General features: G+C 42.3%; 2 long non-coding RNA genes across 3 annotated transcripts in view; both read left to right on the top strand.

Moving 5' to 3' along the window:
- The window catches only part of LOC111545375, a 37,219-nt gene extending 26,701 nt beyond the window's left edge, over window positions 1–10,518 (top strand). The window contains exon 4 of the long non-coding RNA XR_002732424.2: window positions 10,174–10,518. This is a non-coding gene — a long non-coding RNA (uncharacterized LOC111545375). The remainder of the gene's footprint in view (window positions 1–10,173) is intronic.
- A 793-nt stretch (window positions 10,519–11,311) lies between these two features.
- LOC111545376 lies at window positions 11,312–24,571 on the top strand. 2 transcript variants are annotated; one of them, XR_002732427.2, is made up of 5 exons: window positions 11,312–15,862; window positions 15,993–16,176; window positions 16,257–16,630; window positions 20,992–22,768; window positions 24,181–24,571. It is a non-coding gene; the product is annotated as an uncharacterized LOC111545376 (long non-coding RNA). The 2 variants fall into 2 exon arrangements; XR_002732425.2 differs by lacking the exon at window positions 24,181–24,571 and having other exon boundaries at window positions 20,992–24,059.
- Window positions 24,572–25,257: the final 686 nt, after the last annotated feature.

Raw genomic sequence — 25,257 nt, 5'->3', positions numbered from 1 at the left:
AAGCAGCTATTGTCAGGATAACAGAGCTCAGAGACACCTCTCAAATCCACTGGTGCAGAATCAGCTCTCAAAATATACTTTTTTGAGAGGAAGTGGCCAATGGGGGTACAAAAGAAATGTATGATGTGGTCTCTGCCCATAAGAACTTTGTCATCTAGGAGCAAAAGGAATATAAATATAGAACAATTTTATATGGAGATACACACATACACACACACTCATAGATATTTGGGAAATATATATATATATATTTATATATATATATATTTATATATATATATATATATATTTATATATATATGGAATAGGACAGCATTATATTCAATAGCCAAGTATCAAAATACAGTAGAGTGTTCTCTGTTAGATAAATAAATTAGAGATTATTATAATAGCCTTTTTTCTTCCCTAATGAGATGTCTTGGCCTATATGAATTCACTTTCATTTCCATGTTTCTTTTGAGCAGTTCCAAGATTTAGCTTCTAATAGGGAATGTAGTAGTTAGGTTTGTTAGGGTTGTAAGCATAGCAGGGTAAACTGAGGCTTTTTTCCTGCTTGCCACCTTTCCACACCTCTGTAGTTATAGAAAAAATATATAGAAAATATAAAAAATATAGAAAAAATATTTTTAAAAACCTAGCGTTTAGGGAGAAGCAATCTAAGCATGGCACCTTGTATGTTCACCTTTGTTTTCTTGAGATGGAGTCTCACCCTGTCGCCCAGGCTGGAGTGCGATGGCACTATCTCAGCTCACTGCAACCTCCACCTCCCAGGTTCAAGTGATTCTTCTGCCTCAGCCCCCAGGGTAGCTGGGATTACAGGCGCATGCCACCACGCCCGGCTAATTTTTTTTGTATTTTTAGTAGAGATGGGGTTTCACCATATTGGTCAGGCTGATCTCAAACTCCTGACCTCGTGATCTGCCTGCCTCTGCTTCCCAAAGTGCTGGGATTACAGGCATGAGCCACCGGGCCCAGCCATATATTATTCACCTTTTAAAAGAAATCTTTTTAATGGCACAATGTCAGGGCTGTAGGTTCTCACGAGAATGAGCTATGTTATGTTACTAGAAGTACAATAAATTGAGCCCAATTGGGAGTCTTTGAAGAGAAACAAATCCCTAAGGTGAGGTGTGTTTAATTTCAGGAATTTGGGAGAGTAAATCTCAGTTCAGAGTAGAAGTTCCTTCACCTCTTCCCCATTGAGAAGACTAGACCCCTCTTCTCCCCCCCATCCCAGGAGTCTGCAGTCACTGGGGAAGAAAGCCAGAGGCATCCTGGAATGCCTGACACAGCCAAAGCTGCCCAATCACGCCCAATCACTAGAAGAATCTTAGGGCCTGGAGTCAAATTATTATTATTATTATTTTTTTTTTTTTTTTTTTGAGACGGAGTCTCGCTCTGTCGCCCAGGCTGGAGTGCAGTGGCTGGATCTCGGCTCACTGCAAGCTCCGCCTCCCGGGTTTACGCCATTCTCCTGCCTCAGCCTCCCGAGTAGCTGGGACTACAGGCGCCCGCCACCTCGCCCGGCTAGTTTTTTTGTATTTTTTAGTAGAGACGGGGTTTCACTGTGTTAGCCAGGATGGTCTCGATCTCCTGACCTCGTGATCTGCCCGTCTCGGCCTCCCAAAATGCTGGGATTACAGGCTTGGGCCACCGCGCCCGGCCGGAGTCAAATTATTTTTGTAGGAAGAAAAATGTTCCCTGGGAAAAAATGGGGAAAGGAGAGGTATTAAAATGGCAAAGGGGGACATGGGGGGAAAAGACAGAGGGTAGAAGGAGGGGAAGAGAAAGAAGGGTGGGTGAAGAAGAAAGGGCATATTCGCAAGGAACACCCTCAGAAGGCCTGGGCAGTGAGGTCTCACCTTTTGTGTGCATTGTAAAGGAAAGAGGAGCTAGACTGGGTCCACAATGCTTGATTTCCTCTCCTTGGGTGGGTAAGCTTTGAAAACAAGACTGAAGCCCTTCAGTGAAAACTGACTTCACTCTTCTTCCAAACACTGGGTGCTCTTTGGGGAAGCAGAGGAAAGAAAGATGGAAGGGAGGAAGGATAATTCTGATCCCCCATGGTCAATAGGCAGGCATGGGTCAGTTTCTTCAAGGGTGCTGAGATGGTGTAAAACAGACTGGGGAAAGAATAATTGGAAGGCAGACCTGGAATCAATAGCTCCAAATCATCAAGTCAAAAATGCATGACATGTTTGGGTGGAGAAACAGGCACAGACAGGGTGCCTCTTCAAGTAGGCATTATCTGTTACAGAACAAACTGAATATATAGGCATCATTTTAACACTGCATAGCCAGAGAGTCCCAGAAAAGTTTCTGGTAAGCAAGAAACGGTGAATGGAAATCAGTCATCACTAACTTGATATGCATAAAACATTACTATAGTCTCATTGTTTAATGTTCTGCCTTTACTGACTTACTTTAATGAATATAATCTTATTTACCATGAATTTTATAGATTTATGCATGAACCCAGTTTTCCTAATCCAATTTTTCTCATAAGGTTTACATATTCCTCCATGAGAAATTCTTCCAAGATAAAAGTTTTCACAAAATCTCCACAGTTGGCCATGAACAAAATATACTATGGTCAAGTGGTAGAGCACTGACATTAGTTGACAAATAAGTTAGAAGTGTGGTGGATATTTTGAGAGGATAATAATAATGGCCCTTATTTATTGATTACTACTTGCAGCCTCTGTGCTCTACGGTCTCTCATTTAATCTTTCCAGCAACACAGTGAGGTGTTGTTATCCCCACTTTGCAGATGTGCAATCTGAGGCAAGGAAAGTGTGAGTGAGTTGCTCAAAGTTTTATTCATAAGTGGCAGAGAGGGGATTTGAACCTAAACCCCTCTGAATCTGAAGCTTGTATGTGCCGCAAGCCTACAGGAAGGCGGGGCAATGGAGAGAGCTTGCGATGGGCCTGGAGGGGTGGGTGGGAATCGTGTGGGGAAAGTTAAAGAGGAGAAATTCCAACTGGGGCTGAGAGGGAGGAGTAAGGGCAGGGAGGGAGAGCTGGGGAGGCCAACCTCCTTGGGATGAGGTTCACGCTAGAACCCAGCTAAAGCTGAAAATGGAAACTGAGTGAGGGCCAAATGTGGGAGCCCTGGAACCACAGGCTGAGGAGTTTCCACATGATTCATCCCTGCAGAGGCCGTTCTTGGGATTTCTAGTCTTCATTTGAATGATGCAACCAGTTCATCTCATTTAACAATCCTTTAGGCCATTTTAAACGTGATTGTTTTTAGCAACAATGATTTTGGCAGGAAGTGAAGAGGCTGAAGCGTAGAGGCAGAGAGGATAGGGATGGAGAGTATGGCGGTTCAGTAGGCTAAAGGAAAATATTTTGATAAAACTAATCACTCATGTAAACTGATTTTTCTAATTTGATTTCCCTGGGACAATGTCAGGCCCTTCAAATACAGGGAGAGGAGCAAGGGAAGAACAAATGGATTCTTTCATTTCTGCAGAAGCCTTTAGCTTGGATTCAGTTGAGAGGTACATGGCTGCTGATTTTTGCAGTCAAGCTGAGGAGTTTTCATCTTAAGCTTGGACCTTCATAGCTGATCATGGCAGCTGACTTCTGTTTCCAAATCAGCTATCCTCGCTTTGGGGAGGTCAGCTCTTGGAGTGGACTGCTGGTCGTGAGTCCTGTTTCAGGGGACCATTTAGTCAGGGCAGTGGAAACCGGTGGATTTTATTCAGGGCCTCTGTGCCAGACACCTATTTATGTTATGTCATTTGGTTCCCCCAATAATCTTGTAAAATTACGATTCCTCTGCAACAGCTGTGGAAACAGGCTCAGAACAAGCACCACAGAGTACAGAGCTAGAAAGCAGAGGAAAAAGGATTTGAACCTGCTTCTTTCTAACTCCAAGATCAGTGCTCTTTCTCCCCTATCACTGTGGACTGCAAGTTAAAACAAACCACCAAAAAATTAAGCAGAGGAGACAGGGAGAGGGAGAAGGAGGAAATACCATGATTAGATTCTAAGGAGAACAAAAGAAAAAAAAATTGAAGAAGTTTGCCTGGTTTAGATGCAAGGTTAGGTTAAGACCTGTAACTTATGGCCCCCAGTAGAGTGGTCAACATTGAGCTGGGGGCTGACAAATGCTCTGCTCTCCTCCAGAATTTGACTTTTCTAAAAGAAATCTCTCCCCACCCCATCTTTTTTTCTTTCTTTCTTCTCTCTCTCATTCTCTCTGTGTCTGTCTCTCTCTCCTTCCCAGAAAGAAATGAACCTGAAGCACCCCTCATGATGATGTGAGCATGCTGGATTGCTGCAAGGGCCTTAATCCCTGGGAGATTTATGTCTGTGACTTCACTATAAAAACAAAACTATCTTCCCTGCCCTGTCAGGGTGCAACAATTAGAAAAGAATGTGAGGTTTACTTTTGATGAAGCATGTGGTTCATAATAGAGCCTCTTTTACCAATGGGATGATTTGTAACTAAAACATAAAAACCATGGGCTAAAAAGGAGAAGAATAAAGAAAACATAACAGAATTCCTATCACCCCTCTTCATTACAGGGAAACAAAGGGTAAGCTTTGACAATGAACGATAATACATTTTTGAATATATTTTTCTGCATTAAGACTCTAAGTCACTGTGCACTTGGAAGTTGGTTTTGTATTAACTTACATAGGATGGACCTACTTTCCCTGTGATTATAAAAACATCTCAAGACATGCATGACAGGTCTTCAGAGAATGACACTGATTTTTGAGCCACTGCAGATAATTACACATCAATATGGATGGTATGAGGACTCGACCTGATCCCATTCTACGCCTGTGAGGACAATGGGAATTCCACCCCTTAGGTCACGTGGACAAAATGGCTTCAGGTAATCTTAAGGCAATACAGTCTTAAGCCAGTGAGGGTCATAGCAGTAACAAGCTAGAAACTGAACAGTTAGGCAGTCTGGGGGCAGTAGAGCTCAGAGTAATAGTCAAGGCCCAGGCAAGATGCAGACTCAAACAGTCTGAGGTTGTCATGATCAGATATATCAGAAAAGACTGAAGACAGTCATAGAACCAAGGAGAGCTCCATGGGAGCTAGCAGAATTTTCAAAACCTGCTACTATCTGCTCCTTAATATGGTAGGGAACATGTTTTGCACCCCACTCCATTCCCCAATATCTGCCATAGATCCTTACCCTAGAGCCATGCACATCAGGGGTTGGTTGAACACCTGAACTCTCTGATCATCATTTACACTCCTGGTCATCAAGTCTATGCTACCAAAAGAAATCCCAATGGGAAAAAGCCATCTCCTAGCCTTTTGAGTAGCAAAATTATCTAGGAGCTCATAACCTTTCCATTTCCATAGCTGAAATCTGCCTGACATTCTCCACTTGGAGTTGAAGTCCAGTTTGGTTGACGTGGGGTAGGTGCTTCATTTTCTAAAAATGGACTGGTTTGAATCGCAGTGTGGTCTAAATTTAGAAACTGAGACCTTGACCTCCTTTTCAACTTTCTGCTCCAGAGAAGGTTACTAATAATCAGCTGCCTAACTCTACCAACCCACTTTGGAAGCTCAGTTGAGCAACACACATACTCGAGTTGGTGTGATATGAAGTAGATTGACAGGGCCCTTATTCAAGGGTAAAACAAATACTTAAATCATTTCATATTTTTCTTGTTCCTTCCCCTGAACTTCTGCAATAATTCACATGCATTTCTGTTAGTTCTTATCATGTATTGTTTTAATTACTTGATTTTTAAACTGTGAACTCTTTGTAGGTATAGATCAAGCATAGAGCCTGATACATAATAAAACATTAATGAACAGTTGCTGATGATCGCTTGAACCCAGGAGTTTGAGACCAGCCTAGGCAACATAGCGAGACCCCATTTCTATATTAAAAGAAAAAAGAATTTGATGCTCAGCTGTACAAAGTGCAGTTAGTGGACAGCCTCCATCGGCAGTGCCTTCAGATTGCATCCTGGGCATTGGAACTGATTCCATGCTCTGCTGCAGCTCCCAGGCAATGACTGAGCTTGATGGGGGCACTAGGGTGTGTCCATTTCTGCCCAGTGTGGAACTCTTCTAGTGACAATCTGTGTTCCAGAGTTTCCCTTGGGTTGAGCTGAGGTTTTCCTTGCCCCATTTTGCTTCCTCTTCCCTTGTATTTCAGGTATCAGATATTCATCACAATCTCAAGACTTTCTCTGCCCCATGCTACTCTCTCTCCATTTATCTTTCACAGACTTCACTTCCCAATAAATTTCTTACACTCCTATCTCCACCCCCAGAGTCTGTTTCCCAGAGAAGCTGTACTAACACAACTACACAATACTTCGGGCAGATATATTATCTTCCTTAAGGCATGATGGAGAGATTTTATTAACTTGAATGCACAGTGCCTCCTACAGCAACTGTAGCCTTTCTGAAATGCCCCCCGAAGAAAGCCATTGGATCCTCATGTTGTTCATGCAAAAATGCCATCTCATGGGGGTGGCTAGACCAGAGAATGGGGTATTCTAAGTCAGCACCCCCGACATTGGCTCTTTGCAAGCTTGGATCACAGCCTGAAAGAAACCTGAGCACTCTTCCATGGGCAGGGAGGAACACTGAACACATTTGGAGTTCATAAGGGAAACAACTGCATTTGAATGAGGTTTAAGAGGGCTCTTGGATGAGACCCATAAGAAGTCTAGTGCTTTTCTTTCACTTTGGCATTTTGCATTTTTTGGCACAAGATATGTTAATGCTTGGAATGAAGTTATCACAAGATACTTGTTTTTCCAAAGAACCAACTACTGCTTCAAGTCTTATGTCCCCTTCATCTCTTTTTGCTTCTGCCTTGCCAGGGATGATGCACTCCTGTGATTTCTGGTAGTCCCACTGGTAGCCAACAGTGAGACAGGTGGAAGTCGAATGAAAGATATAGCCAAGAAAACCAAACAACCTGAGTCCTATTATCTACTTGCTGCTTGCAATTTGGCATCTTTGATGACTGTTGGAACCCTTCTCCTTATTATGAGGCATTTCAGCTGGACAGCAGACACAGACTTCTTTTATTATAGAATGCCTGATATGGTTTGGATGTTTGTGCCCTCCAAATCTCAGGCTGAAATGTGATTTTCAATGTTGGAGGTGGAGCCTGGTGGGAGGTGTTTGGATCATGGGGGTAGATCTCTCAAGAATGGCTTAGAAGCTATCCCCTTGGTGATGAGTGAGTTCTTGCTCTGGTAGTTCACACAAGATCTGGTTGTTTAAAAGTGTGGCACCTCCCCTCTCTTGCTCCTACTCTCACCATGTGACATGCTGGCTTCCCTTCCCTTTCCCATGATTGTAAGCTTCCTGAGGCCATAGATGGAGGTGGACGCTGGAGCCGTGCTTGTACAGCCTGCAGAAGTGTGAGCCAAGTAAACCTTTTTTCTTTATAAATTACCCAGCCTCAGATATTTCTTTATAGCAACACCAGAACAGCCTAATACAATGCCTCAATCCTGGGTGTTGAAAACATCATTTTCTTCAGCTGTGAGTTTGCGTGCTCAACTACACGGAGAAAAAGGAAATCTTTAAGAAGCCTCAATTCAGACACGCTTTAAGTTAATGCAGCAATAAGATGGCTGGTGCAGGTTTTTATTGTTTTAAATACTACTTAGTTTTTATTTTTCTTTTTTTAACTTTTAAGTTCGGGGTACATGTGCAGCTTTGCTACACAGGTAAACTTGTGTCATCAGGGTTTGTTGCACAGATTATTTCATTGCCCAGATATTAAGCCTAGTACTTATTGGTTATTTTTCCGGATCCGTTCCCTCCTCCCACTCTGGTGCACAGTTTTAAGAGGCAGAATATGTTGACAGAGCTGACAGCGTCCTCCATAGTGCCTTCCCTGACCTCTCCTTGGCTCCAGTCACATCAGTCATTCATCAACCCCATAGGACCTTGGGCAGGAGTCTGTATAACTTGAGTTGGTTTTGCATATTTTTATGCCCTGTCTGGGAGTTGGAAGGAACTAGAGAGGTTGTTACAGAATAACCTCTATTTGAAGGCAGGAAGCCCTTCTCATACAGAGTAGGCATCTCTTAATCAAACATTAGGTTCTAAAGTCAGCAGGTAGGGCAAAATCAGGTGTTGTCAACATCACCTTTGACAATCCTGACACGAAAGACTTGTAGGAACTGAAGCAATGAAGGTGGGGGTTGGGTGGTAAGCAGAGCTGTTTCCCTGGTCTCACTGTTACCCTTGGGCATAAACAGCCTTATAAGTGGAATGGCAGGGAGGATCATCTACACTATTTAAGTTTTAAAAAATTTGTATGTCAAAGTTACTAATGTGTATTTTATTAAATTAAACGATTTCACCAGGTTTGTCACAAAAATTATCAGCTTCCCCACCTTCACTTTCCCTTTCCCAGAAGCAATGGTTTTCAGCTGAAACGACTGTCCATACATGTTTGTATTGCTACTTTTGGAGTTTTCATTTTTAGGCATTATTTATTTATTTCCTACCATGATGGAAGACAGAGAATTTAGTTCTCTTTCATCCCCCCTCCTCACCAACCACCACACACTTTTCAGTTTCCCCATCCTTCCATTGCAGTTATAATTTTGGTTAAATCAATATTCAGTGGTTACATTTTTATAACTATATAAATGGTTTCCACAGCTGAGCCATGTTGTAAACATTTTTCCTTTCCTGAACAACCTTTTATTTTCCCTAGACTTAATAATTATTTTTGGTCTTTTTGCTTGATTTTGATATACTTACATTAAAGTAACTTCAAACTCTTCACCAGTTGTCCAAATCTCCTGCCAATATGTTCAGACATATTGATGGTCAGTCTTAACATATTGATGGTCAGTCAATTTCATCTCAGAGAATCTCCTGGGGCCTTCTGGCCTGTTCCTATATGGTCTGGTATTATAGCTGCTGTCCTGGCTCACCCTTCCATATCATCCTGGGCATATCTTTGGCCTTTATCCTGTGTTGGATCTTCCCTTTCCTGTACCTCATGTCGGTTTCTTTTTGGCTTAATCCCCTTTTATGATGGAGCACACCCTACAGAAACTTCTTAAGAATGGATTGATAGAAAGTACATTTTTTGAAATCATGCATGTCTGAAAATTTTCTTATTCTATCCCATTTTACTCATGGTTTGTCTGAGTTAGAATTTCAGGTCGTAGATTGTTTTAGCTCAGAATTTTGAAGGCATTGCTCCGTTGTTCTAACTTCCAACATTGCAACTGCAAAGTATGATAAAATTCTAATTCCTGTTTCTTTGTAAGTGTATTTTCCCTCTGAAACCCTGTTGTATCTTATCTTTGTCCCCAGCATTCTAAAATTTCATAATAATTTACATTGATATGGGTATGTTTTTATTCATTGGGTTGGGCACTTGGTAGTTCTTTCAATATGGTAGCTCATGTCTTTCAATTCTGGAAAGTTTTCTTAAATAATTTCTGTGTTGATTTTCTTCCCTGATTTTATCTATTCTCTTTATCTGTGTCACCTATTGTTTGCATATTGGACTTCTTAAACTAATCTATTTTTTCTTTTTTTCTTCTATTTTCCATCTCCTTATCTTTTTGCTCTATTTGCTGAAAGATTTCTTCAATTTTATCTTTCAATCCCTCTGCAGAGTTTTTTAGTTTGATTCTCATATTTTTCATTTCTAAGAGCTCTTTTTTTCTTTATGACTGTTTCTTTTTAATAAAACATCCTGATGTTGTTTCATGATTGCAATATCTTTTCCCTAAAGATATTGATATAGGACTGGAATATACATATACAGTCATGTGTCACTTAACAACAGGGATATATCTGAGAAATGTAGGTGATTTCATTGTTGTGAAAACATTGTAGAGTGTACTTACACAAACCTAGAGAGTATAGATTACTATACACCTAGGCTATATGTACAGCCTATTGCCACCTAGGCTACAAATCTGTACAGCATATTATTGTACTGAGTACTGTAGGCAAAGGTAACATAATGGTATTTGCATATTTAAACATATTTATACATAGAAAAGTTACAGTAAAAAATACATAAGCATTATAATCCTATGGGACCATCATGACATATGCAGCCTGTTACTGACCCAAACGTAGTTATACAGCACATGATTGTACATATACTCTTTTCTCTTACAAAATCTTCACTTCCTCTAAATTGATTTATTTATTTTTTGTTTGTTTCCATCCAACAGAAGCAGAATATACATTCTTCTCCAGTGCACATGAAACATTCTCCCGGATAGATCATATGTTAGGCCACAAAACAAGTCTCAACAAATTTAAGAAGATTGAAATAATATCAAGTATCTTTTCTAACCACAATGGTGTGATAGAAGTTAACAACAGGAGGAATTCTGGACAATTCACAAATATGTGGAAATTAAATGACATGCTCCTGAACAATCAACCAATGGAGAAATGAAAAGGAAAATTTAAAAATATCTTGAGACAAATGAAGATGGAAACACAACATACTGAGGGTTATAGGATGCAGCAAAAGCAGTTTCTAAAAGGAAAGTTTACAGCAATATATGCCTACATTAAAAAAGAAGAAGGATCTCAAATAAATGACTTAATGTCATACCTAAATAAAGAAGAAAAAAGTAAAAATTAAACCCAAAATTAGAAGAACAAAGGAATTAACAAAGATCAGAGCAGAAATAAATGAAATAGAGACTAGAAAACAATAGATAAACAAAGTGAATAATTGGTTTTCGAAAACATAAACAAAATTGACAAAACTTTAGCTAGATTAACAAAGAAAAGTAAGTAAAATTAGAAGTGAAAGAGGGAACATTACAACTGATACCACAGAAATACAAAGAATTATAAGGGATTACTATGAATAATTACATAGCAGCAAATTAGACAACCTAGAAGAAATGGGTAAATTCCTGGAAACATATAACGTACTAAGACTGAATCATGAAGAAATAGAAAATCTGAACAGATCAATAGTGAGTAATGAGATTGAACCAGAAATAAAAATATTCCATCAAAGAAAAACTCAGGGATTGCTTCAAGGCTAAATTCTACCAAACATTTAAAGAAGAATTAATACCAGTTTTCTCAAGCTCTTCCAAAACAATCGAAGAGGAGGGAATTCTTCTGAACTCATTTTACAAGCCAACATTACCCTGACACCAAAGTCAGATGATGACACAGCAAGGAAAGAAGATTACAGGCCTATATGCCTAATGAACAAAGATGCAAAACTCTTCCACAAAATATGAGCAAACCAAATTCAGCAGCACATTAAAAAGACCATTCACCATAATCAAGTGGGATTTATCCTTGGGATGCAAAGATAGTTTGACATATGCAAATCAATAATTATAATATACTGCATTAACAGAATGAAGGAAGAAAACATATGATTATCTCAGTAGATGCACAAAAAGCATTTGACAAAATTTTACATCTTTTCATGGTACAAACTCAACAAACTAGGTAATGTACTTCAACACAATAAATGCCATGTATAACAAGCCCACAGCTAACATCATACTAGTGCAAAGTTAAAAATGTTTCCTCTAAGATCCAGAACAAGACAAGGATGCCCACTCTCACCATTTCTATTCAACATAATATTGGAAATCCTCACCAAAGCAATTAGGCAACAAAAATAAAAGGCATCCAAATTAGGAAAAAGTTAAATTGTCTCTTCTCACAGATGACATGATTTTGTTTCTAGGAAACCCTAAAAATGTCATCCCCCCCAAAAAAAAGTTAGAATAAATGAATTCAGTAAAGTTACAAGAAACAAATCAACATACAAAAATCAGTAGTATTTCTATTGCTCACATTAGAAGCTTTCCTCATATGTCTGATGGTCTTTGGTTATGTTTACATATTTGAGGCATTAAAAAACTGATTAAAGGCTTCAAAACATGGGTGAGTCTTGTTGAATATGAGTTTCTTTATGCAGTGATCTGGCTGGAACTCTCAATGTCAATTTCTTAAGATGTTTCCTCTTGAGCTAGTCAGGTTTCCCAGAGAAGGTATGTCCAATCTTCTACCTGCAAGGTGAACTCCTGGATTCCAGTGTTCTCGCAGCTGATTGTTTTGGAAATTTTGTAGTGTAAATCCAGTTCCCTCTCTGCTTTCCCAAAGCTGCCCAAGGATGTAGTTTTCTCAAGTTTGTTGTTATTTACTACATGCTTCCAACACATTGCTATAATTGTCTCTTTTCTCATTCTTTTCACCCTTGATTTATAATATCCAGGAGTTTGGGATGGAGTGAAAATAGAAGAATGCATTCAATCCACCATCTGAACCAGAATTCACAATTTGTGTTGTCTCTTCATTTTTGGCTTAACACAAAAATTTGATTCATATAATTTATACAGTCATACACCTTTTCTTTCCAGGGGTTATAGTGATATTTGTTGAGTATCCTGTGGTTTATAACTTTTTTCCACTCTTGATCCCATTTGGTTTTTACTATGTCATAGTGTTATAGAAACTATTATTCCTCATTTTTAAGTATGAAAAAACTCAGGTTTAGAGAAGCTGTACCGTATTTAATTTTCATTACTTGGTAAGGAGTTGAGATAAGACTCCAAAACCAGATTTCCTGACTCCAAATTTGACTTTTCTTTTGTCACCTGCATCAGGCATTTTTTTTGCGAACAGTTTCTGTGAGTTGAACTAGTCAATCTGCAAGGCAGTCTTTTTTTGCCAGTGGATGGATAGTATTCAGCTGTCATGGATGAAACATAATGGGGTTGCAAAAGTTGAGGAATTCTGAGTCTAGGATGTTCGATGAGTGTTGAAGTTGTCCTTGGTGATGGCAGGTAGGCTGTGAGTGAAATGCCAGAACTCCCAAAGAAGGATGGTGGTGACTGACGGGAGGTCAATAGATGACAGCAACAAGGCAGGCAAAAAAAAAACGTGGTGTATCTGAGCAGCCTAAATCTCAAAGGAGGAAGAGATCTTAGTTTGGGTAGATAGTAGATGTATAAAGAGAAGACTGGTGCAGACTGACTTTGCAAAAGGTTGACCTTCCCTCCTGGTCCCTGTAAGAATGAGGTCTGTCACAGAATTAGGTCTTACAGAATCCAAATAAGACAGGGAGGGGGAGGAAACATTGGGTATATAGACTGAAGATGTAGATGGGATAATGAGAGAATGAGGTTTGGAAAGAATTGGGATGAGAATTAGTGAAAAGAAGAGTTGGGAGAAAGTAGGTTCAGAGCAATTCAAGGTTGTGTATGTGACCTTGAGTGAAATAATAAAAAACTTTGCAGCTAGGGTAGTTGAGGATAGCAGCAAGGCAGTTAGAGCTTTGTTTCAGTCTCTTCCTTTTTCCACTGGAAGCGTGTCTGTCTTTACCTGTAGCATGTCCTGGCTTGCCAGCCTGGCCCACAGGGCTCTTTCTTGTCTGTGACCGCCAAAGGCATTGCGTGAAGGATTTGGGCTGAAGCCAAAGTAAATAGCAGCTGAGAGACACACAACAGTTGGTGTCTGGCTCAGATGACTCTGGCGCCTTCCTAGACAATCCTCCTCCCCACAAAATGTCTGCCTGGCTCAATGAAAATGAAAATTAACATTTGTACAGTGCTTTGGGGTTTACCAGCCACTTCCACAAACAGCACTTCATTTCATCCTCCCAACTCTGCTGGTGGTAAGTACTATGATTCCCATTTTACAGGTGGAGAAAGCCTCAACTCCCTCCATTATAACTGATTGACATTCAGTAATTCAATAACTCACCCTGAATATCAGCTTTCTTAGTAATAAAATGGAGATAAGACCTATCATGAAGTTGTTTTGAGGATTAAATAGGATTATATGTGTACAATGCTTACACACAGTTGACATTCCATAAATGTTCATTCTATAGCCCCACTTAGATGAGTCATCCCAATTGGAGTCTCCATCTGCCCTTGCCAATAAGGAACAAGCCATTTCTAAAGGGTGAAAGCAATAATTTATAAATATGCAGCTTTAGTGACTGTGATATATTATGAGGATGGCCCCAGAAATTTCTTCCATTCCTAGATACATGCTTCTTTGCAATGTTAATTTGTCATCCAATAAAAGGCAGAGTCTATTTCCTCTGCCCCTTGAATATGGGCTGGCACTACGATGTGCTTTGATCAATGGAATGTGGCAGAAGTGACATTGAGCCCTCAGTGTCTGCTTTCACCTTCTTGATGCCCTGTGACTTCCAAGCTTAAGAAAGCCCAGACTGGTCTCCTTGAGGATGAGTGATCACATGGGGAGAGTGTCCTACTCCTCTCAGTAGTTCCAGCCATCTCCACTGAGGCCTGAGACATGTGATGGAGGCTGGCTGGGACCAGTTAGTCTTTCTCCAACTCCCCACCCCTTCACCTGCCAACTGACTGCAGTGCACATGACCTCAGGTGAGACTGGCAGAGGAACTGCCCAGCTGAACCTCGTCCAAATTATAGAAGCATAAGCAAATACATGGTTTACATGGTTGCTATTGTAGGCCACTAAATTTTGAGGTAGACTGTTGGGAGGAAATAGATAAGCAATGAATGATTAAGGTGAGACAGAAGGAATATATTTAGAGGCTAAGATTGTGCAGATACTGAACAGGCGTAAGAAGGGAGTTCACAGCATCTTTGTCCTGTAACTATGGTTGATTGTTATGAACCTAATGAATTTGTGAAGACCTACTGCTCTGATACATGTAATTCTTTGGATAAACAGATAGGCTATAATCTTACATCCAGGGAGTTCCAAGCTGAGAGTCTCATTAACTTCCACCTCATCCTTATGATCAATAAAGGGTCAGACCATCTGTGTCTGATAGAGGGTCTTGGGAATATCCCCGATATCCTCAGTCAAGCTTGGGGCCAAACCTCTCAGTCCTTGATCTCTATCAATCCTCGCGGCCATGTGGTGAGAGCATGCTCACCTCATCATCATCTAATCAGCTCCTCAGAGATCTCTAAATGGTTCTGGAGGAAATAATGCTCAGAAAAGTGGATATGGAAACAGGCAGGATGGAAATAAGGTATTTCAGCATAAGCTGAACTGATTATTCCAGACCTGACCCTGTCTGGGCCAATTTAAGCATTTCAGAGGAATTTTGGTCTGAAGAGGCTGAGATGATCCCTGAAGTCCTTTACAACCAAAGTGAAACATCAGAAGCAGATTGTTCTTCTCTGAGCAGGGAAGGCCATGGTGTAATTCTCAGAGCATCTGGTAGTTTCTACCCTGAACTTGCCCACAGACAGGGGAGAAGGCCAAAGTGACTTCGTGCAGTGAAAACCAAACCACGTTCTCCCTGAAGATCAAACAAAGAAGCTGGTTTCTGAGAAGTTAGTCCGCGGGCCAATGGGAAAACACTAATAAAATCCACATGCTTTGGGATGCAGGTTGCTGTGTAGATTCTAAGAGTCCTCCCTTCCTTCTTAGGTTCAGTCCTAGTGCCACCATCCCTAATGCACTAGGATCCATTTTATTAGGTTGGTGAGAAAGTAATCGCGGGTTTTGCCATTACTTTTAATGTAACGCATGATTACTTCTGCACCAACATAACAGTTAAATCTCTCTCACTGCCCCTCTTGTTCTCTTTGTCAACAGCAGAGATGAGGTGAAGATGAGGAACAGCAGAGATGCTCTTCCTCTCTCAGGGAGAGCAGAAGTGGCTCTGGTTTCTGAGCTCTGCTTTCTCCACACAACTTCAATGTCCGTGAGTGTGGGGAGGAGAGAGGGTGAGACTGCCAGCTGGACCCACCACGGCTCAATGCTAAGTGCTTGAAGCGTGGTACGCAGCCCTCCTATGTGCCCCGTCAGCAAGCCAGCATCATTTTAGAGGCTCCGAGGAGACTCAGCCTGCTGGAAAGGACACCAGGGATAAGGAAATCTGGCTCCAGCACGGACCTGTTGCATGAATTTAAGCAGGTTAATTAAATTAACATTTCTGAGGCATGCCACAATTTACATTATGCTTTCAAAAGTACTTTTGAATGAATCCTCTCAAACTCCCCAACACATATGTGACATATGATGTATTTTTTTTCCTATTTAAAAGAGTAAGAAACTGAGGTCCAGAGAGGCAAAGTGGTTTTCCAAAGTCACCACATGTCAGATACCATCAGAATCTGTTGCCTCCAAGCCCTTTGCTTTTCACACCACACTGAGCCACCTCTTGTGTATTTACTTCTCCGAGCCTGAGTTCCACCATCATTAAAACAACAACAATTTTACTGTGTGAGGTAAGCATGTTACCTGTATTATCTCATTTAATCCTTAAAATAACCTATGGGCAGAAACTATTTTTATTCCTGTTTTACAGGTGAGAGAACTGGGGCTTAGAGAGATTAGAAACCTGCCCAAGCCAAAGCCCGTACTCCTAGCCATCTTGCTATATAAGTTCCCATCTTTCATATGGAATCCCTACCCACCTCACCAGGTGATACTGAAGATAAAATTAGGTGGTGCGTGGGAAAATGTTTTTTGCAAGTTAAACATGTGTAGCATAAATGTAAGGAAAAATAAAAATCTATACTCCTGAAGATCTTATAACAAAGCTCAGAAGAACTCCCCAAAAAACTGACACAACCACACATCTTCACTGACATTAAGTAGCAGAGACAGCTATATAAACAACCTGCAACAGGAGGATCCTAGAGCCCGGAAGCATTAGTCCTGGAGGACTTCCTGAAAGAGGTGAGTTTTGGCTAAGTTCCTGGCAATGATGCTGGCATAGTACATAAGAGATGGGCACAGTGGCTCACGCCTATAATCCCAGCACTTTGAAAGGCCAAGGCAGATGGATCACCTGAGATCAGGAGTTTGAGACCAGCCTGGCCAACATGGGGAAACCCCACCTCTACTAAAAATACAAAATTAGCCGGGTGTGGTGGCGGACGCTTGTAATTCCAGCTACTTGGGAGGCTGAGGTAGGAGAATCGCTTGAACCTGGGAGGCGGAGGTTGCAGTCAGTCAAGATCACGCCACTTACTCCAGCCTGGGCAACAGAGTGAGAGATCGCACCACTGCACTACAGCCTGGGTGAGAGTGAGACTCCATCTCAAAAAAAAAAAGAGAGAGTGATATGAGAGGAGAGACATTCCAAGCAAAAGCTCTGGCCAGCAGGGCCACACTGCTCTGTCGAGCAGGTGTCCGGGCAGGAATGGAGATTCTGATAAGAATGGGTGGAAGTAGACCAGGCTCTAAGGCCATAGAAATGTACGTGTGTGACAGATAGGGCCACTCAGCCCTGACCCTCTGCAGCGTTGTACACAATAGCTTCCACATTATCCTAAACACAGACCACAACTCATCCGCCAAGCATTTTTTGCTGCTACAATCCTCAATCTCCTCAAAAATCAAAATACACTCTCTGATCTTGGCACAAACGCTTGCTCTCACTTGTGGGCCTTTTCCATGGACTTTTATGTCTCTGTTTATTTTGTGTGTTTCATGAGTGGCTCATGCCTTTAAAGGAAATGCACTAACCTTGGCCTGTCATTATGGTCCTGTGCTCACCCCACTCCTGGGATGGGTGAGCCTGGGCTTTTAATTTGCTGTGATGGGAGATAATTGTTGCTTCAGTTTCTACCTCTGAAAATAAACTGGGGTGGTGCTTCCCGGCTGGAAATCCACAGAAGCAAGCTCACCCTTGGGGCCTGTGCCAGAGGAGGCTTAAGCCAGGGCTGGAGTGACTGATCTTAACATCCCTCACTCTTTTCCTTTTCTGGATTTCAAAACATACAATTAGTGTTTTCTTTAAGAGCACAAGATGGCAAAGTTACAAAAGTTCAAGGAGACTTCTTGACCTTGTATGCAAGAATTCTAGAGGTGAGACTCCGGGCAACTGGTAACATACTTGATGGTGGAAACTGTAATTCCAGGACACTATGTGAAGCAAGGTGGAGTGGAGCCCCCAGCCAACCTGCACTGAACATTTAATGAGACTGAGAAGTAAGCTTATCATTAGCTACTAAGATTTGGGAGTTGTTTGTTGCCACAGCATAAACTAGCCTACCCTGACTGTAAAAAAACATGAAGCACTTAGCATAGTCTCTGGAGCATCGCAGCCTCATAGTAAGTGATAGCTCTTATTATGATAGAGCTGTCTTGAAGTAATCACACAGAGTCTAGCACAGTTCTGAGCAAATGCTTGTATACTCTTTTACAATGACAGAGGATGAGTTCAAAGTCAGTAGAGGCTATCAGAACCCAGGAAAATACTGTGCCCAAGAAAAATGAAACCCTTACCAGAAACGGGAGAGGACTGCTACTTGCCCAACTTGTAGAGTCAAGTCATCGTATGCTCCAGTTTTCACTACCTAGAAACTCATTCTCATTTCTACTCTCAGTGAAGCTATTTCTGAGCCCTGAGTCTGATGCATTCTCAGTTCAGAATAACAGGTAGCAGAAGCTAGATACCTGATCCCCAAATTTGTCATTGATTACTTAGTGCAGAAACCAAGATGTCATAAGGGTTTTTTGTTGTTGTTGTTGTTGTTTTTTAATTTCACTCAGTAAGTTACAAAACTCTAAGGACCTCAGTTACATTAGAGTAAAGGCAGCCACAGTTTAAAAAGCTGACCACTGTTTCCAGGGCAGTATTTAGTGCCAAAAGGAGTTTATCACATTGATTACAAATAAGAAGAGGCAGTGCAGGTAGATGTTAAGAGTGTGGTCTTAGGTGCCCACCCACAAGATGTAGGCTTACATTCTAATTCCTTAACTACAAGGTGGTATGTGTTTAAGAACTTAGAACTATTCTTTATGCGTAGGGATCACTCAGTAAATAATAAGCCTCATCATACACACTAAATTGGTTGATGATTTTTAACATTCATATTATTGTTTTAGTCATTTATTTTTTCAAAAAATATTTGCTTCAAACCTTCTCAGTGCCACTACCTCATTTAATCATCTCAGTGACTCTATAAGATCAGGGAAATTGCTCTCACTTTATAAGTAATTAAACTGAGGCACAGAGATAGTACTTTTAAAACCACGTAGCCAGTTATGTGGCTGGGTTTAAACCCAGATCTTAAATAGGAAAATCCTACAAAGTCTTAGTTCATTGGGAAGTGGATTTTGTGAGTCAATTCAAAAATTTTCACAGCTTCTAAAAAGGGGGAAGAGATTGTTCTAATACCACTCAGCCCACTCTGAGGTCCAGTTTGTACGTGATAGGGATATTTAATATAGAAAGGTATGCTGACAAGGGTGTGAGTCATCTGAAGATAAATACCATCTGTGCATGGAACATGTGGTTAAATAAGGAAAATGCGTGTCAATAAAGAGTGACCACTTCCCCTGAAAGCTGTGCAGACCCAACACGGTAGCCAAGGGCCACTATTCATTGCTCTCTCACCAAGAGGTTTCTTGAAAAAGGATGCAGAGTTGGACCTTGAAATTAGTCATTCAACACATGTCTAAATCTTTTCCAGTAAGTTAAACTCTCTCTCAGTCATCTTACTTTCATATAGCTTCACTGCATGAAAAAATCATGGATAAAAAGAGACTTGCATGTTTAGACTCTAGTCATTAACACACACAAAGAGCTACTCTGATCGCCGGTGTTTCCTCAACCAAAAAGGGGCAAAGAGGGCTGAAGTGTTTTATGAGTTAGCCCATTCCTTGATAACTTCAGCTTTTAAGCTTTGCCAGCTGCTGCCAAACTGACGAATTAGATGCATTGTATTTCATTATGTTTCATTCATTAATTCAACCAATATTGCTTGGGTACCCTCTAATGAACCTAATGAGTGTGGCCAGGCTCTGTGGGCAAGGCAAAGATGAATTCCCTGCCCTGGGGGAGCTTGTAGTCTGGTAGGAGACAGAAGTACCCCCAAAGGAAGGCTCTAGAAAAGCAGGGTCAAACACAAAGGACTAGCTGCTGTCCAGGAGTGGAGTGGAGTCTGGACTGGAAGATGATGACAGTATTTGAGTCAGGTTTTACCAAAATACCTGTATTACTGGTAAGCTCAGTGTGCATCTCTGGCCAAGCCCTGAGAGGCTGGGAACTGGAGTCCTATGACAGAACCTGCTTCCCTGCCACTGGGGCCCTGCACCTCCCTGGTCTCTAGCAGATGCTGCCTCTGTGTTCAGCACAGAAATGGGAAGTCTGCCCCTCTCCACCAGATCTCACAAGATTCCTCATCAGTGGGGCCCGTTCAGCCTCTGACTCACCCATTCCAGGGCTCAGTCTGAGGTGCCTGTGAGAAGAAAAGATCCAAGGCTGGGTGGGCGCCTTTCCTCTCTCTCTAGACTCAACTCCACCTGCCTAAGCACAGACTTTTTCTTGATCTAAAATGAAAAGCCTCCATGTACATCCATCCTTGAAACAATGCCTGGGGCTAGGGAAATGATCTCCTTTAGAGTGGCTGTAATTCATCATTCCAAACTGAGAAACTGCAGAGAGTGGCAAATGCAAGCTGGAAGGGACTCTAGAACCATAGTCCTAAGGAGCGTCCCAGGAAAACTGAGATCTGTGGCCATTCTTGTTCCCAATTACATCCAGTCTCTGCTGGCCCTGCCACAGGCTCCGGGGACTCAGTGCTTTATGGGTGCTGCGTTAACATTTGCTGGCCAAAAGATGCAAAATAAAACCACAGCCAAATTTCAATGGCCTGCCTAGAAATATAAGACCAGTACCTAGGAATTTGAATGAAGGAACTGGTTTAGGGGTTTGAACTTCCACCAAATTGACTCAACCACCGTGTAACTGGAGGCCCCAGTTTTTGGGAGATAGCTGTCTATAGTCTGTTTGGTGACATTTTTCAGGCAGAATAAGGAAATTCTCTCAGTCAAGAATGTATTTGTCCTAATTTGTACTGATTTGCTGCTGCCTGTTCAAAGGATCTTATTTAAGACCAGAGTAATTTGTTTTCTGTGCTGCCTTGAACAAAACTCCTCCCTGCACTTGAGTGTACAATATTTGTAGACATTTGTCTTCAGGCTAGTATAGTAATCTTCCTTGTATGCAACTGGGTTTTCTCTGAAAAGACAGTTGTTTAAAGTTCAGCCCAACGTTTATTGACTTTTTTTTGTGCTTATATCTACAGAGAAATCATAGTCACTGGTTTGAATGGACTAATCAAGACCTATGAACTGCTGTCTGCACTAATATCCACTTTCCCAGAGATCAAAGCCACGTGGCCGGAGAGAGAGACTTTCAGCTGCTTTTCTTGCATCCTTTTCTGATCAGAGTGATTTATCACTTGAATGCCATCATCAGGTCACAGGCTTTTTACTTCAGATATTTGGTATCAGACTGTTGAGTATCAGATGATTTAGCATTTGAGTTTATGCTTAATCTGTCTTATAAACAACCCCGTGATTTAAAAGAAAAAAAATATAAAACCTGTTATATGAGAAAAGACTTGTCTACAGAACTCTAAGAAATGGGAGGAGGCAATACTTAGGAAATCCAATAGGCCTCATTTAATCTCTTCTTCCTTTAACCCAGGGATAGACCTGCATATTGTGATGAGGACATTCTATCCCTGAGCCAGGGTGAAATGGTGCAGGGTGAGGGCATAGTTCCTCACTGTGCAGGGAGGAAGAACAGGGATCCTTCAGCCCCATTTTTCAGAGGGAGAGGCTCTGAGATTCCCGGCTCCTCTTGACCCTGAACTCACCATTGTATTTTTGGGAAGAATACCCACAGTACTTCCACAGACAGAAAAACCTCGAGGGCAAGGCCCAAGTGTTATGGTTCCTACGATCTCTCTACTAACCTCAAAGAATAAACTACAACATTCTAAGCAAATGGATCTCTATGTGGCCCCTGCCAGGAAAATTGTCTGAGTCTGGTACTAGCCCTTCAAATCCAGAAGAGCTGGGCCCTTAGGTGGTGCTGAGCGTGTAGAAGAGGGGTTGCAAACCAGCTTTCCTAGTTGCTATGACCACAGATCCTAGGGACCTCTTCAGTGTTAAGTTTCTCCCCAGACCCCACTGCTGCCCTGTGGGTTTGCTGGATATCACTTCTTACACCAAGAGCTGCCTTTCCTCACCTTTGCCCTGCCATTTGATGTCCCAAGTCTTGACCAGGCCTGCGTGGCCTCATCTTGATAGCACCTTCACCATAGTAAGTATTCAGTATCTGGATTGGCAGACCACCAGGCGGGCCCAGTGAGATTGGCTGGTACCCAGTAGCAACTCAATCCATACTCCATGAACGATTGAAGGAAGTATGAAATTCCAGCCATGCTTCCCAAGGGAGAGTCTGCAGCCCTGACTCAGACAGAGACGGTAACAGGAGAAGTTTGAACCACCCATCACCACTCCAGCCTGGAGGCTCTGTGGGAAGAGACCAGGAGCAAGGGAGAAAGAGTAGGCCCTTGCTCTGGACAGATCCTCTAGTGCTGCCGCTGTGAGGCCAGAGCCCTTGTAAGGATGAGAAAGGAAGAAGTGTCTTCTCTACAGCTCCGGCTAAGTCCAAGCAACCTCAGCATTTCTTCATTCAGAACCTTTGCTCAGCCTAGGATGTGTTGAGGACATAAAGAACGAAGTGATGAGTGCTGCCCTGACTCTCAGGGGTCCCAAAGGGGTCATCTGTGGTCTGACGATCCTCCTGGCTAAATGGTTCCTACAGCTGTTGCTTAGGTTCAGAAGAAAAGGGGCTTCCACACATCCATACCTCATCTGCTAGGATTAATATTAAAAGATAAGGCTAGTGGTGTTGCAGCCTCCTGACATCATCCTGGTCAGTCCACCTTAAAGATGGAACTTCACAGAAACGAAGGGGTGGAGAGGAGTTGTATGAAACCAGACATCTTCTGAATTCTGCAGAAAATGCTATGGCCAGATTCACTGTACGGATTCTGATAAATGCCAGAGGTGAGAAGGGGGTTTGGATGTGGTCACAGTCAGTCATAGGGCTGCAATACAGCCCGTATGTCTCTGGCTTTTTTAAAGATTAATTCACAAAACAAAAAGTTCTCAAGTGTGCCTGGTAATGACAGGAGCTCAGTAAATAGTTGTCGATAGACTGACCCAGCATGTCCCTAGCTGCCTGTATACTGGTTGCATAGAGCCATTTTCCCAGAGGCCGAGGCAGATCTGAACCATGACTAGAATCCACGCAGGTGGTGATGTACACGTGGCAGCCTTTCCATTCCACTCATCCGTAGCCTGTGTTGGCCAGGAGAGAAGCTCTGAATAGTAACTTCTCTATATTTTTGCCGTTAAAAATAACAAACCCTGGGCACTAGATCAGGAGCTATTTCTTTCCTTGTAGACAAGTAGGTCCTGCATGGAGAAGCAAGCCTCTTCTGCCCAGAGGATCCATAGTCAAATGCTTGCAGAGGAGATTATATTCTAGAAGCTCTGAAATAGTCAGAAATGCCCCCAGGCTTTCTGAGGGAGGGATTCATTCCAACCCAAAAGGATGTCTCTATACAGGCTCATGTGAGCATGGGGTAGCTAAAGGAGTCTTGGGCAGCAAGCACCTGCACACCTGGCAAGGGCCACGGTGACAGGTGAGACGGGTCTGAAGTGAGGGCAAAAGGACGTGGCTTTATGGAACCTCAGACTGACTTCAGAGACACCCACCTTCTGCCCCTGCCAGCTGCTCAGCCTGGCCCCCAGGGCACCTCCCCAAAAGCTTACCAGTCATTCTCTAGCGATGGTATTTGTCACACACTGGCATTTCCTACACTCCTTCTACTGACCACATCTCCGGGGACTGCTGGGAGCCCACTGACCAAGCTCCCGTGGATGTGAGTCAGCAGGCTGGCATGCTTAAGAAAGGGGTGTTTGGTCCTGGCTTGAGAGCTTCCCAGACCCCGCATTCCTGCTCCCCTGCTGTATCAAAGCCCCCAGATCACCATTTCTTAGAAAGATAAGAAGGGCATTCCATCCAGTCTTGGGCCTCTTTGATGTTCCTGCCCCATTGGTATCCCCAGAGGGAGAGCATCAACATTATTCCTTTCGAACGGCACTGGATGAAAACAGAAGAATCGTTGAGAAGCTGTTAAACATTTAGATTCCTGGGCCCCACTCAAGACATTCTCTGGGGTGGAGGGTCAGAAGTAGGAAGCAGCAATCTGCATTCAAATACATCCTCCAGGAGCTTTTAAGACCCTGCCAGGACTAGGAATCACTAAACATTTAAAGAGTATAACAACTTCAAAAGTACATTAAAAATTTCCTTTTTTTTTTTGGCTAAGGCCTTTGGAAGAGGAATTTGACTCAGAGATAATTTTGCTTCCTGATAACTGCAGAAGTAGCTCTGTCTTTCCTTAAAACAGGGAGAGCCTCTGGGATCTCTGTGTATCTGAGGCCAGCAGGAATCTGAGATCATCTCCAACTCGGTGTAGGCTGCAACTCGCCTTCCTAGGCATTCCAGACTCCCACAGACGATGCAGCTCCCAGCATGTTCCTGACTGCCAGAGACAAGTGACGCTATAAGTTTCTGCCCAGGGCTTACCAGATTCTGAAAACTTCTAGAAGGGATTTTCCTGGGCTATCAAGCACTGACACCTAGAAAGAGGTAAAACTTGATGTATCTTGCAGGACCGATCCCCGGAAACTGCTAAACTTCCCATATTATACGAAGGGCAGAGATGTGTCTTTAAAAAAAAAAATCAGAGTGAAGCCAGAACATATGCTGCCAACAAGACTGAATTAGGTAATGAGAAAGACAATGTTTGTTGCCAGGACTGAGGCAGGAAATAAATCGTTTTTCTTTAAGGAATCTCTCTGTTTACATTGTTCTCTTTCCTCACAGGACTGGCTCAGAAAAGACCTGTTTTTGTTTTTGTTGTTGTTATTTTGTTTTGACTCCTTGGCCAGTAGGATTTGGTCCCATTGAGCCTCAGCCCAGGAGGGACCCACAGCTGAAGCCACTGTTGTGAGTCACAGCATATTCGAGGGGATGAGGGGTGAAGGCAGCTTCCCCGCTGGGGTGGCACCTGCCTGCTGCTGGCGGGGCCCAGCTGGGGCTGGCCTAGATGCTTGGAGGTCGGAGGGGGTCGTGTCTGACTTTCTCACATTTGTATCCTTAGCTCTTAGCGCAGCACTTAACCAACACCTAACACAACAATGACAGGACGATAAATGATTGATGGCTTCGAAGATGGGCAAGACAAATCTCTCTCTCTCAATCTCTCCACACACTTACACATATATACACACTGGGGAGAAGGAAGGAGGCGGAGGAAGAGAGGGAGAATGATAGATGCATAAAGTATTTCATAGGTCAGAATCATAGATAACTGCCTGGGGGGCTAGGGGGAGGACTCATCCCTGTCACCATAGCTCAGAGGTTCCAGGCCCATCAACAGCCCATTTCATCTGTTCCTGGAATGCTGCATGAAGAGGTAGGA

Source organism: Piliocolobus tephrosceles, chromosome 15 (assembly GCF_002776525.5).
Source record: "Piliocolobus tephrosceles isolate RC106 chromosome 15, ASM277652v3, whole genome shotgun sequence".
NCBI classification, from domain to species: Eukaryota; Metazoa; Chordata; class Mammalia; order Primates; family Cercopithecidae; genus Piliocolobus; species Piliocolobus tephrosceles.
This window is presented reverse-complemented; position numbering and strand designations above follow the sequence as displayed.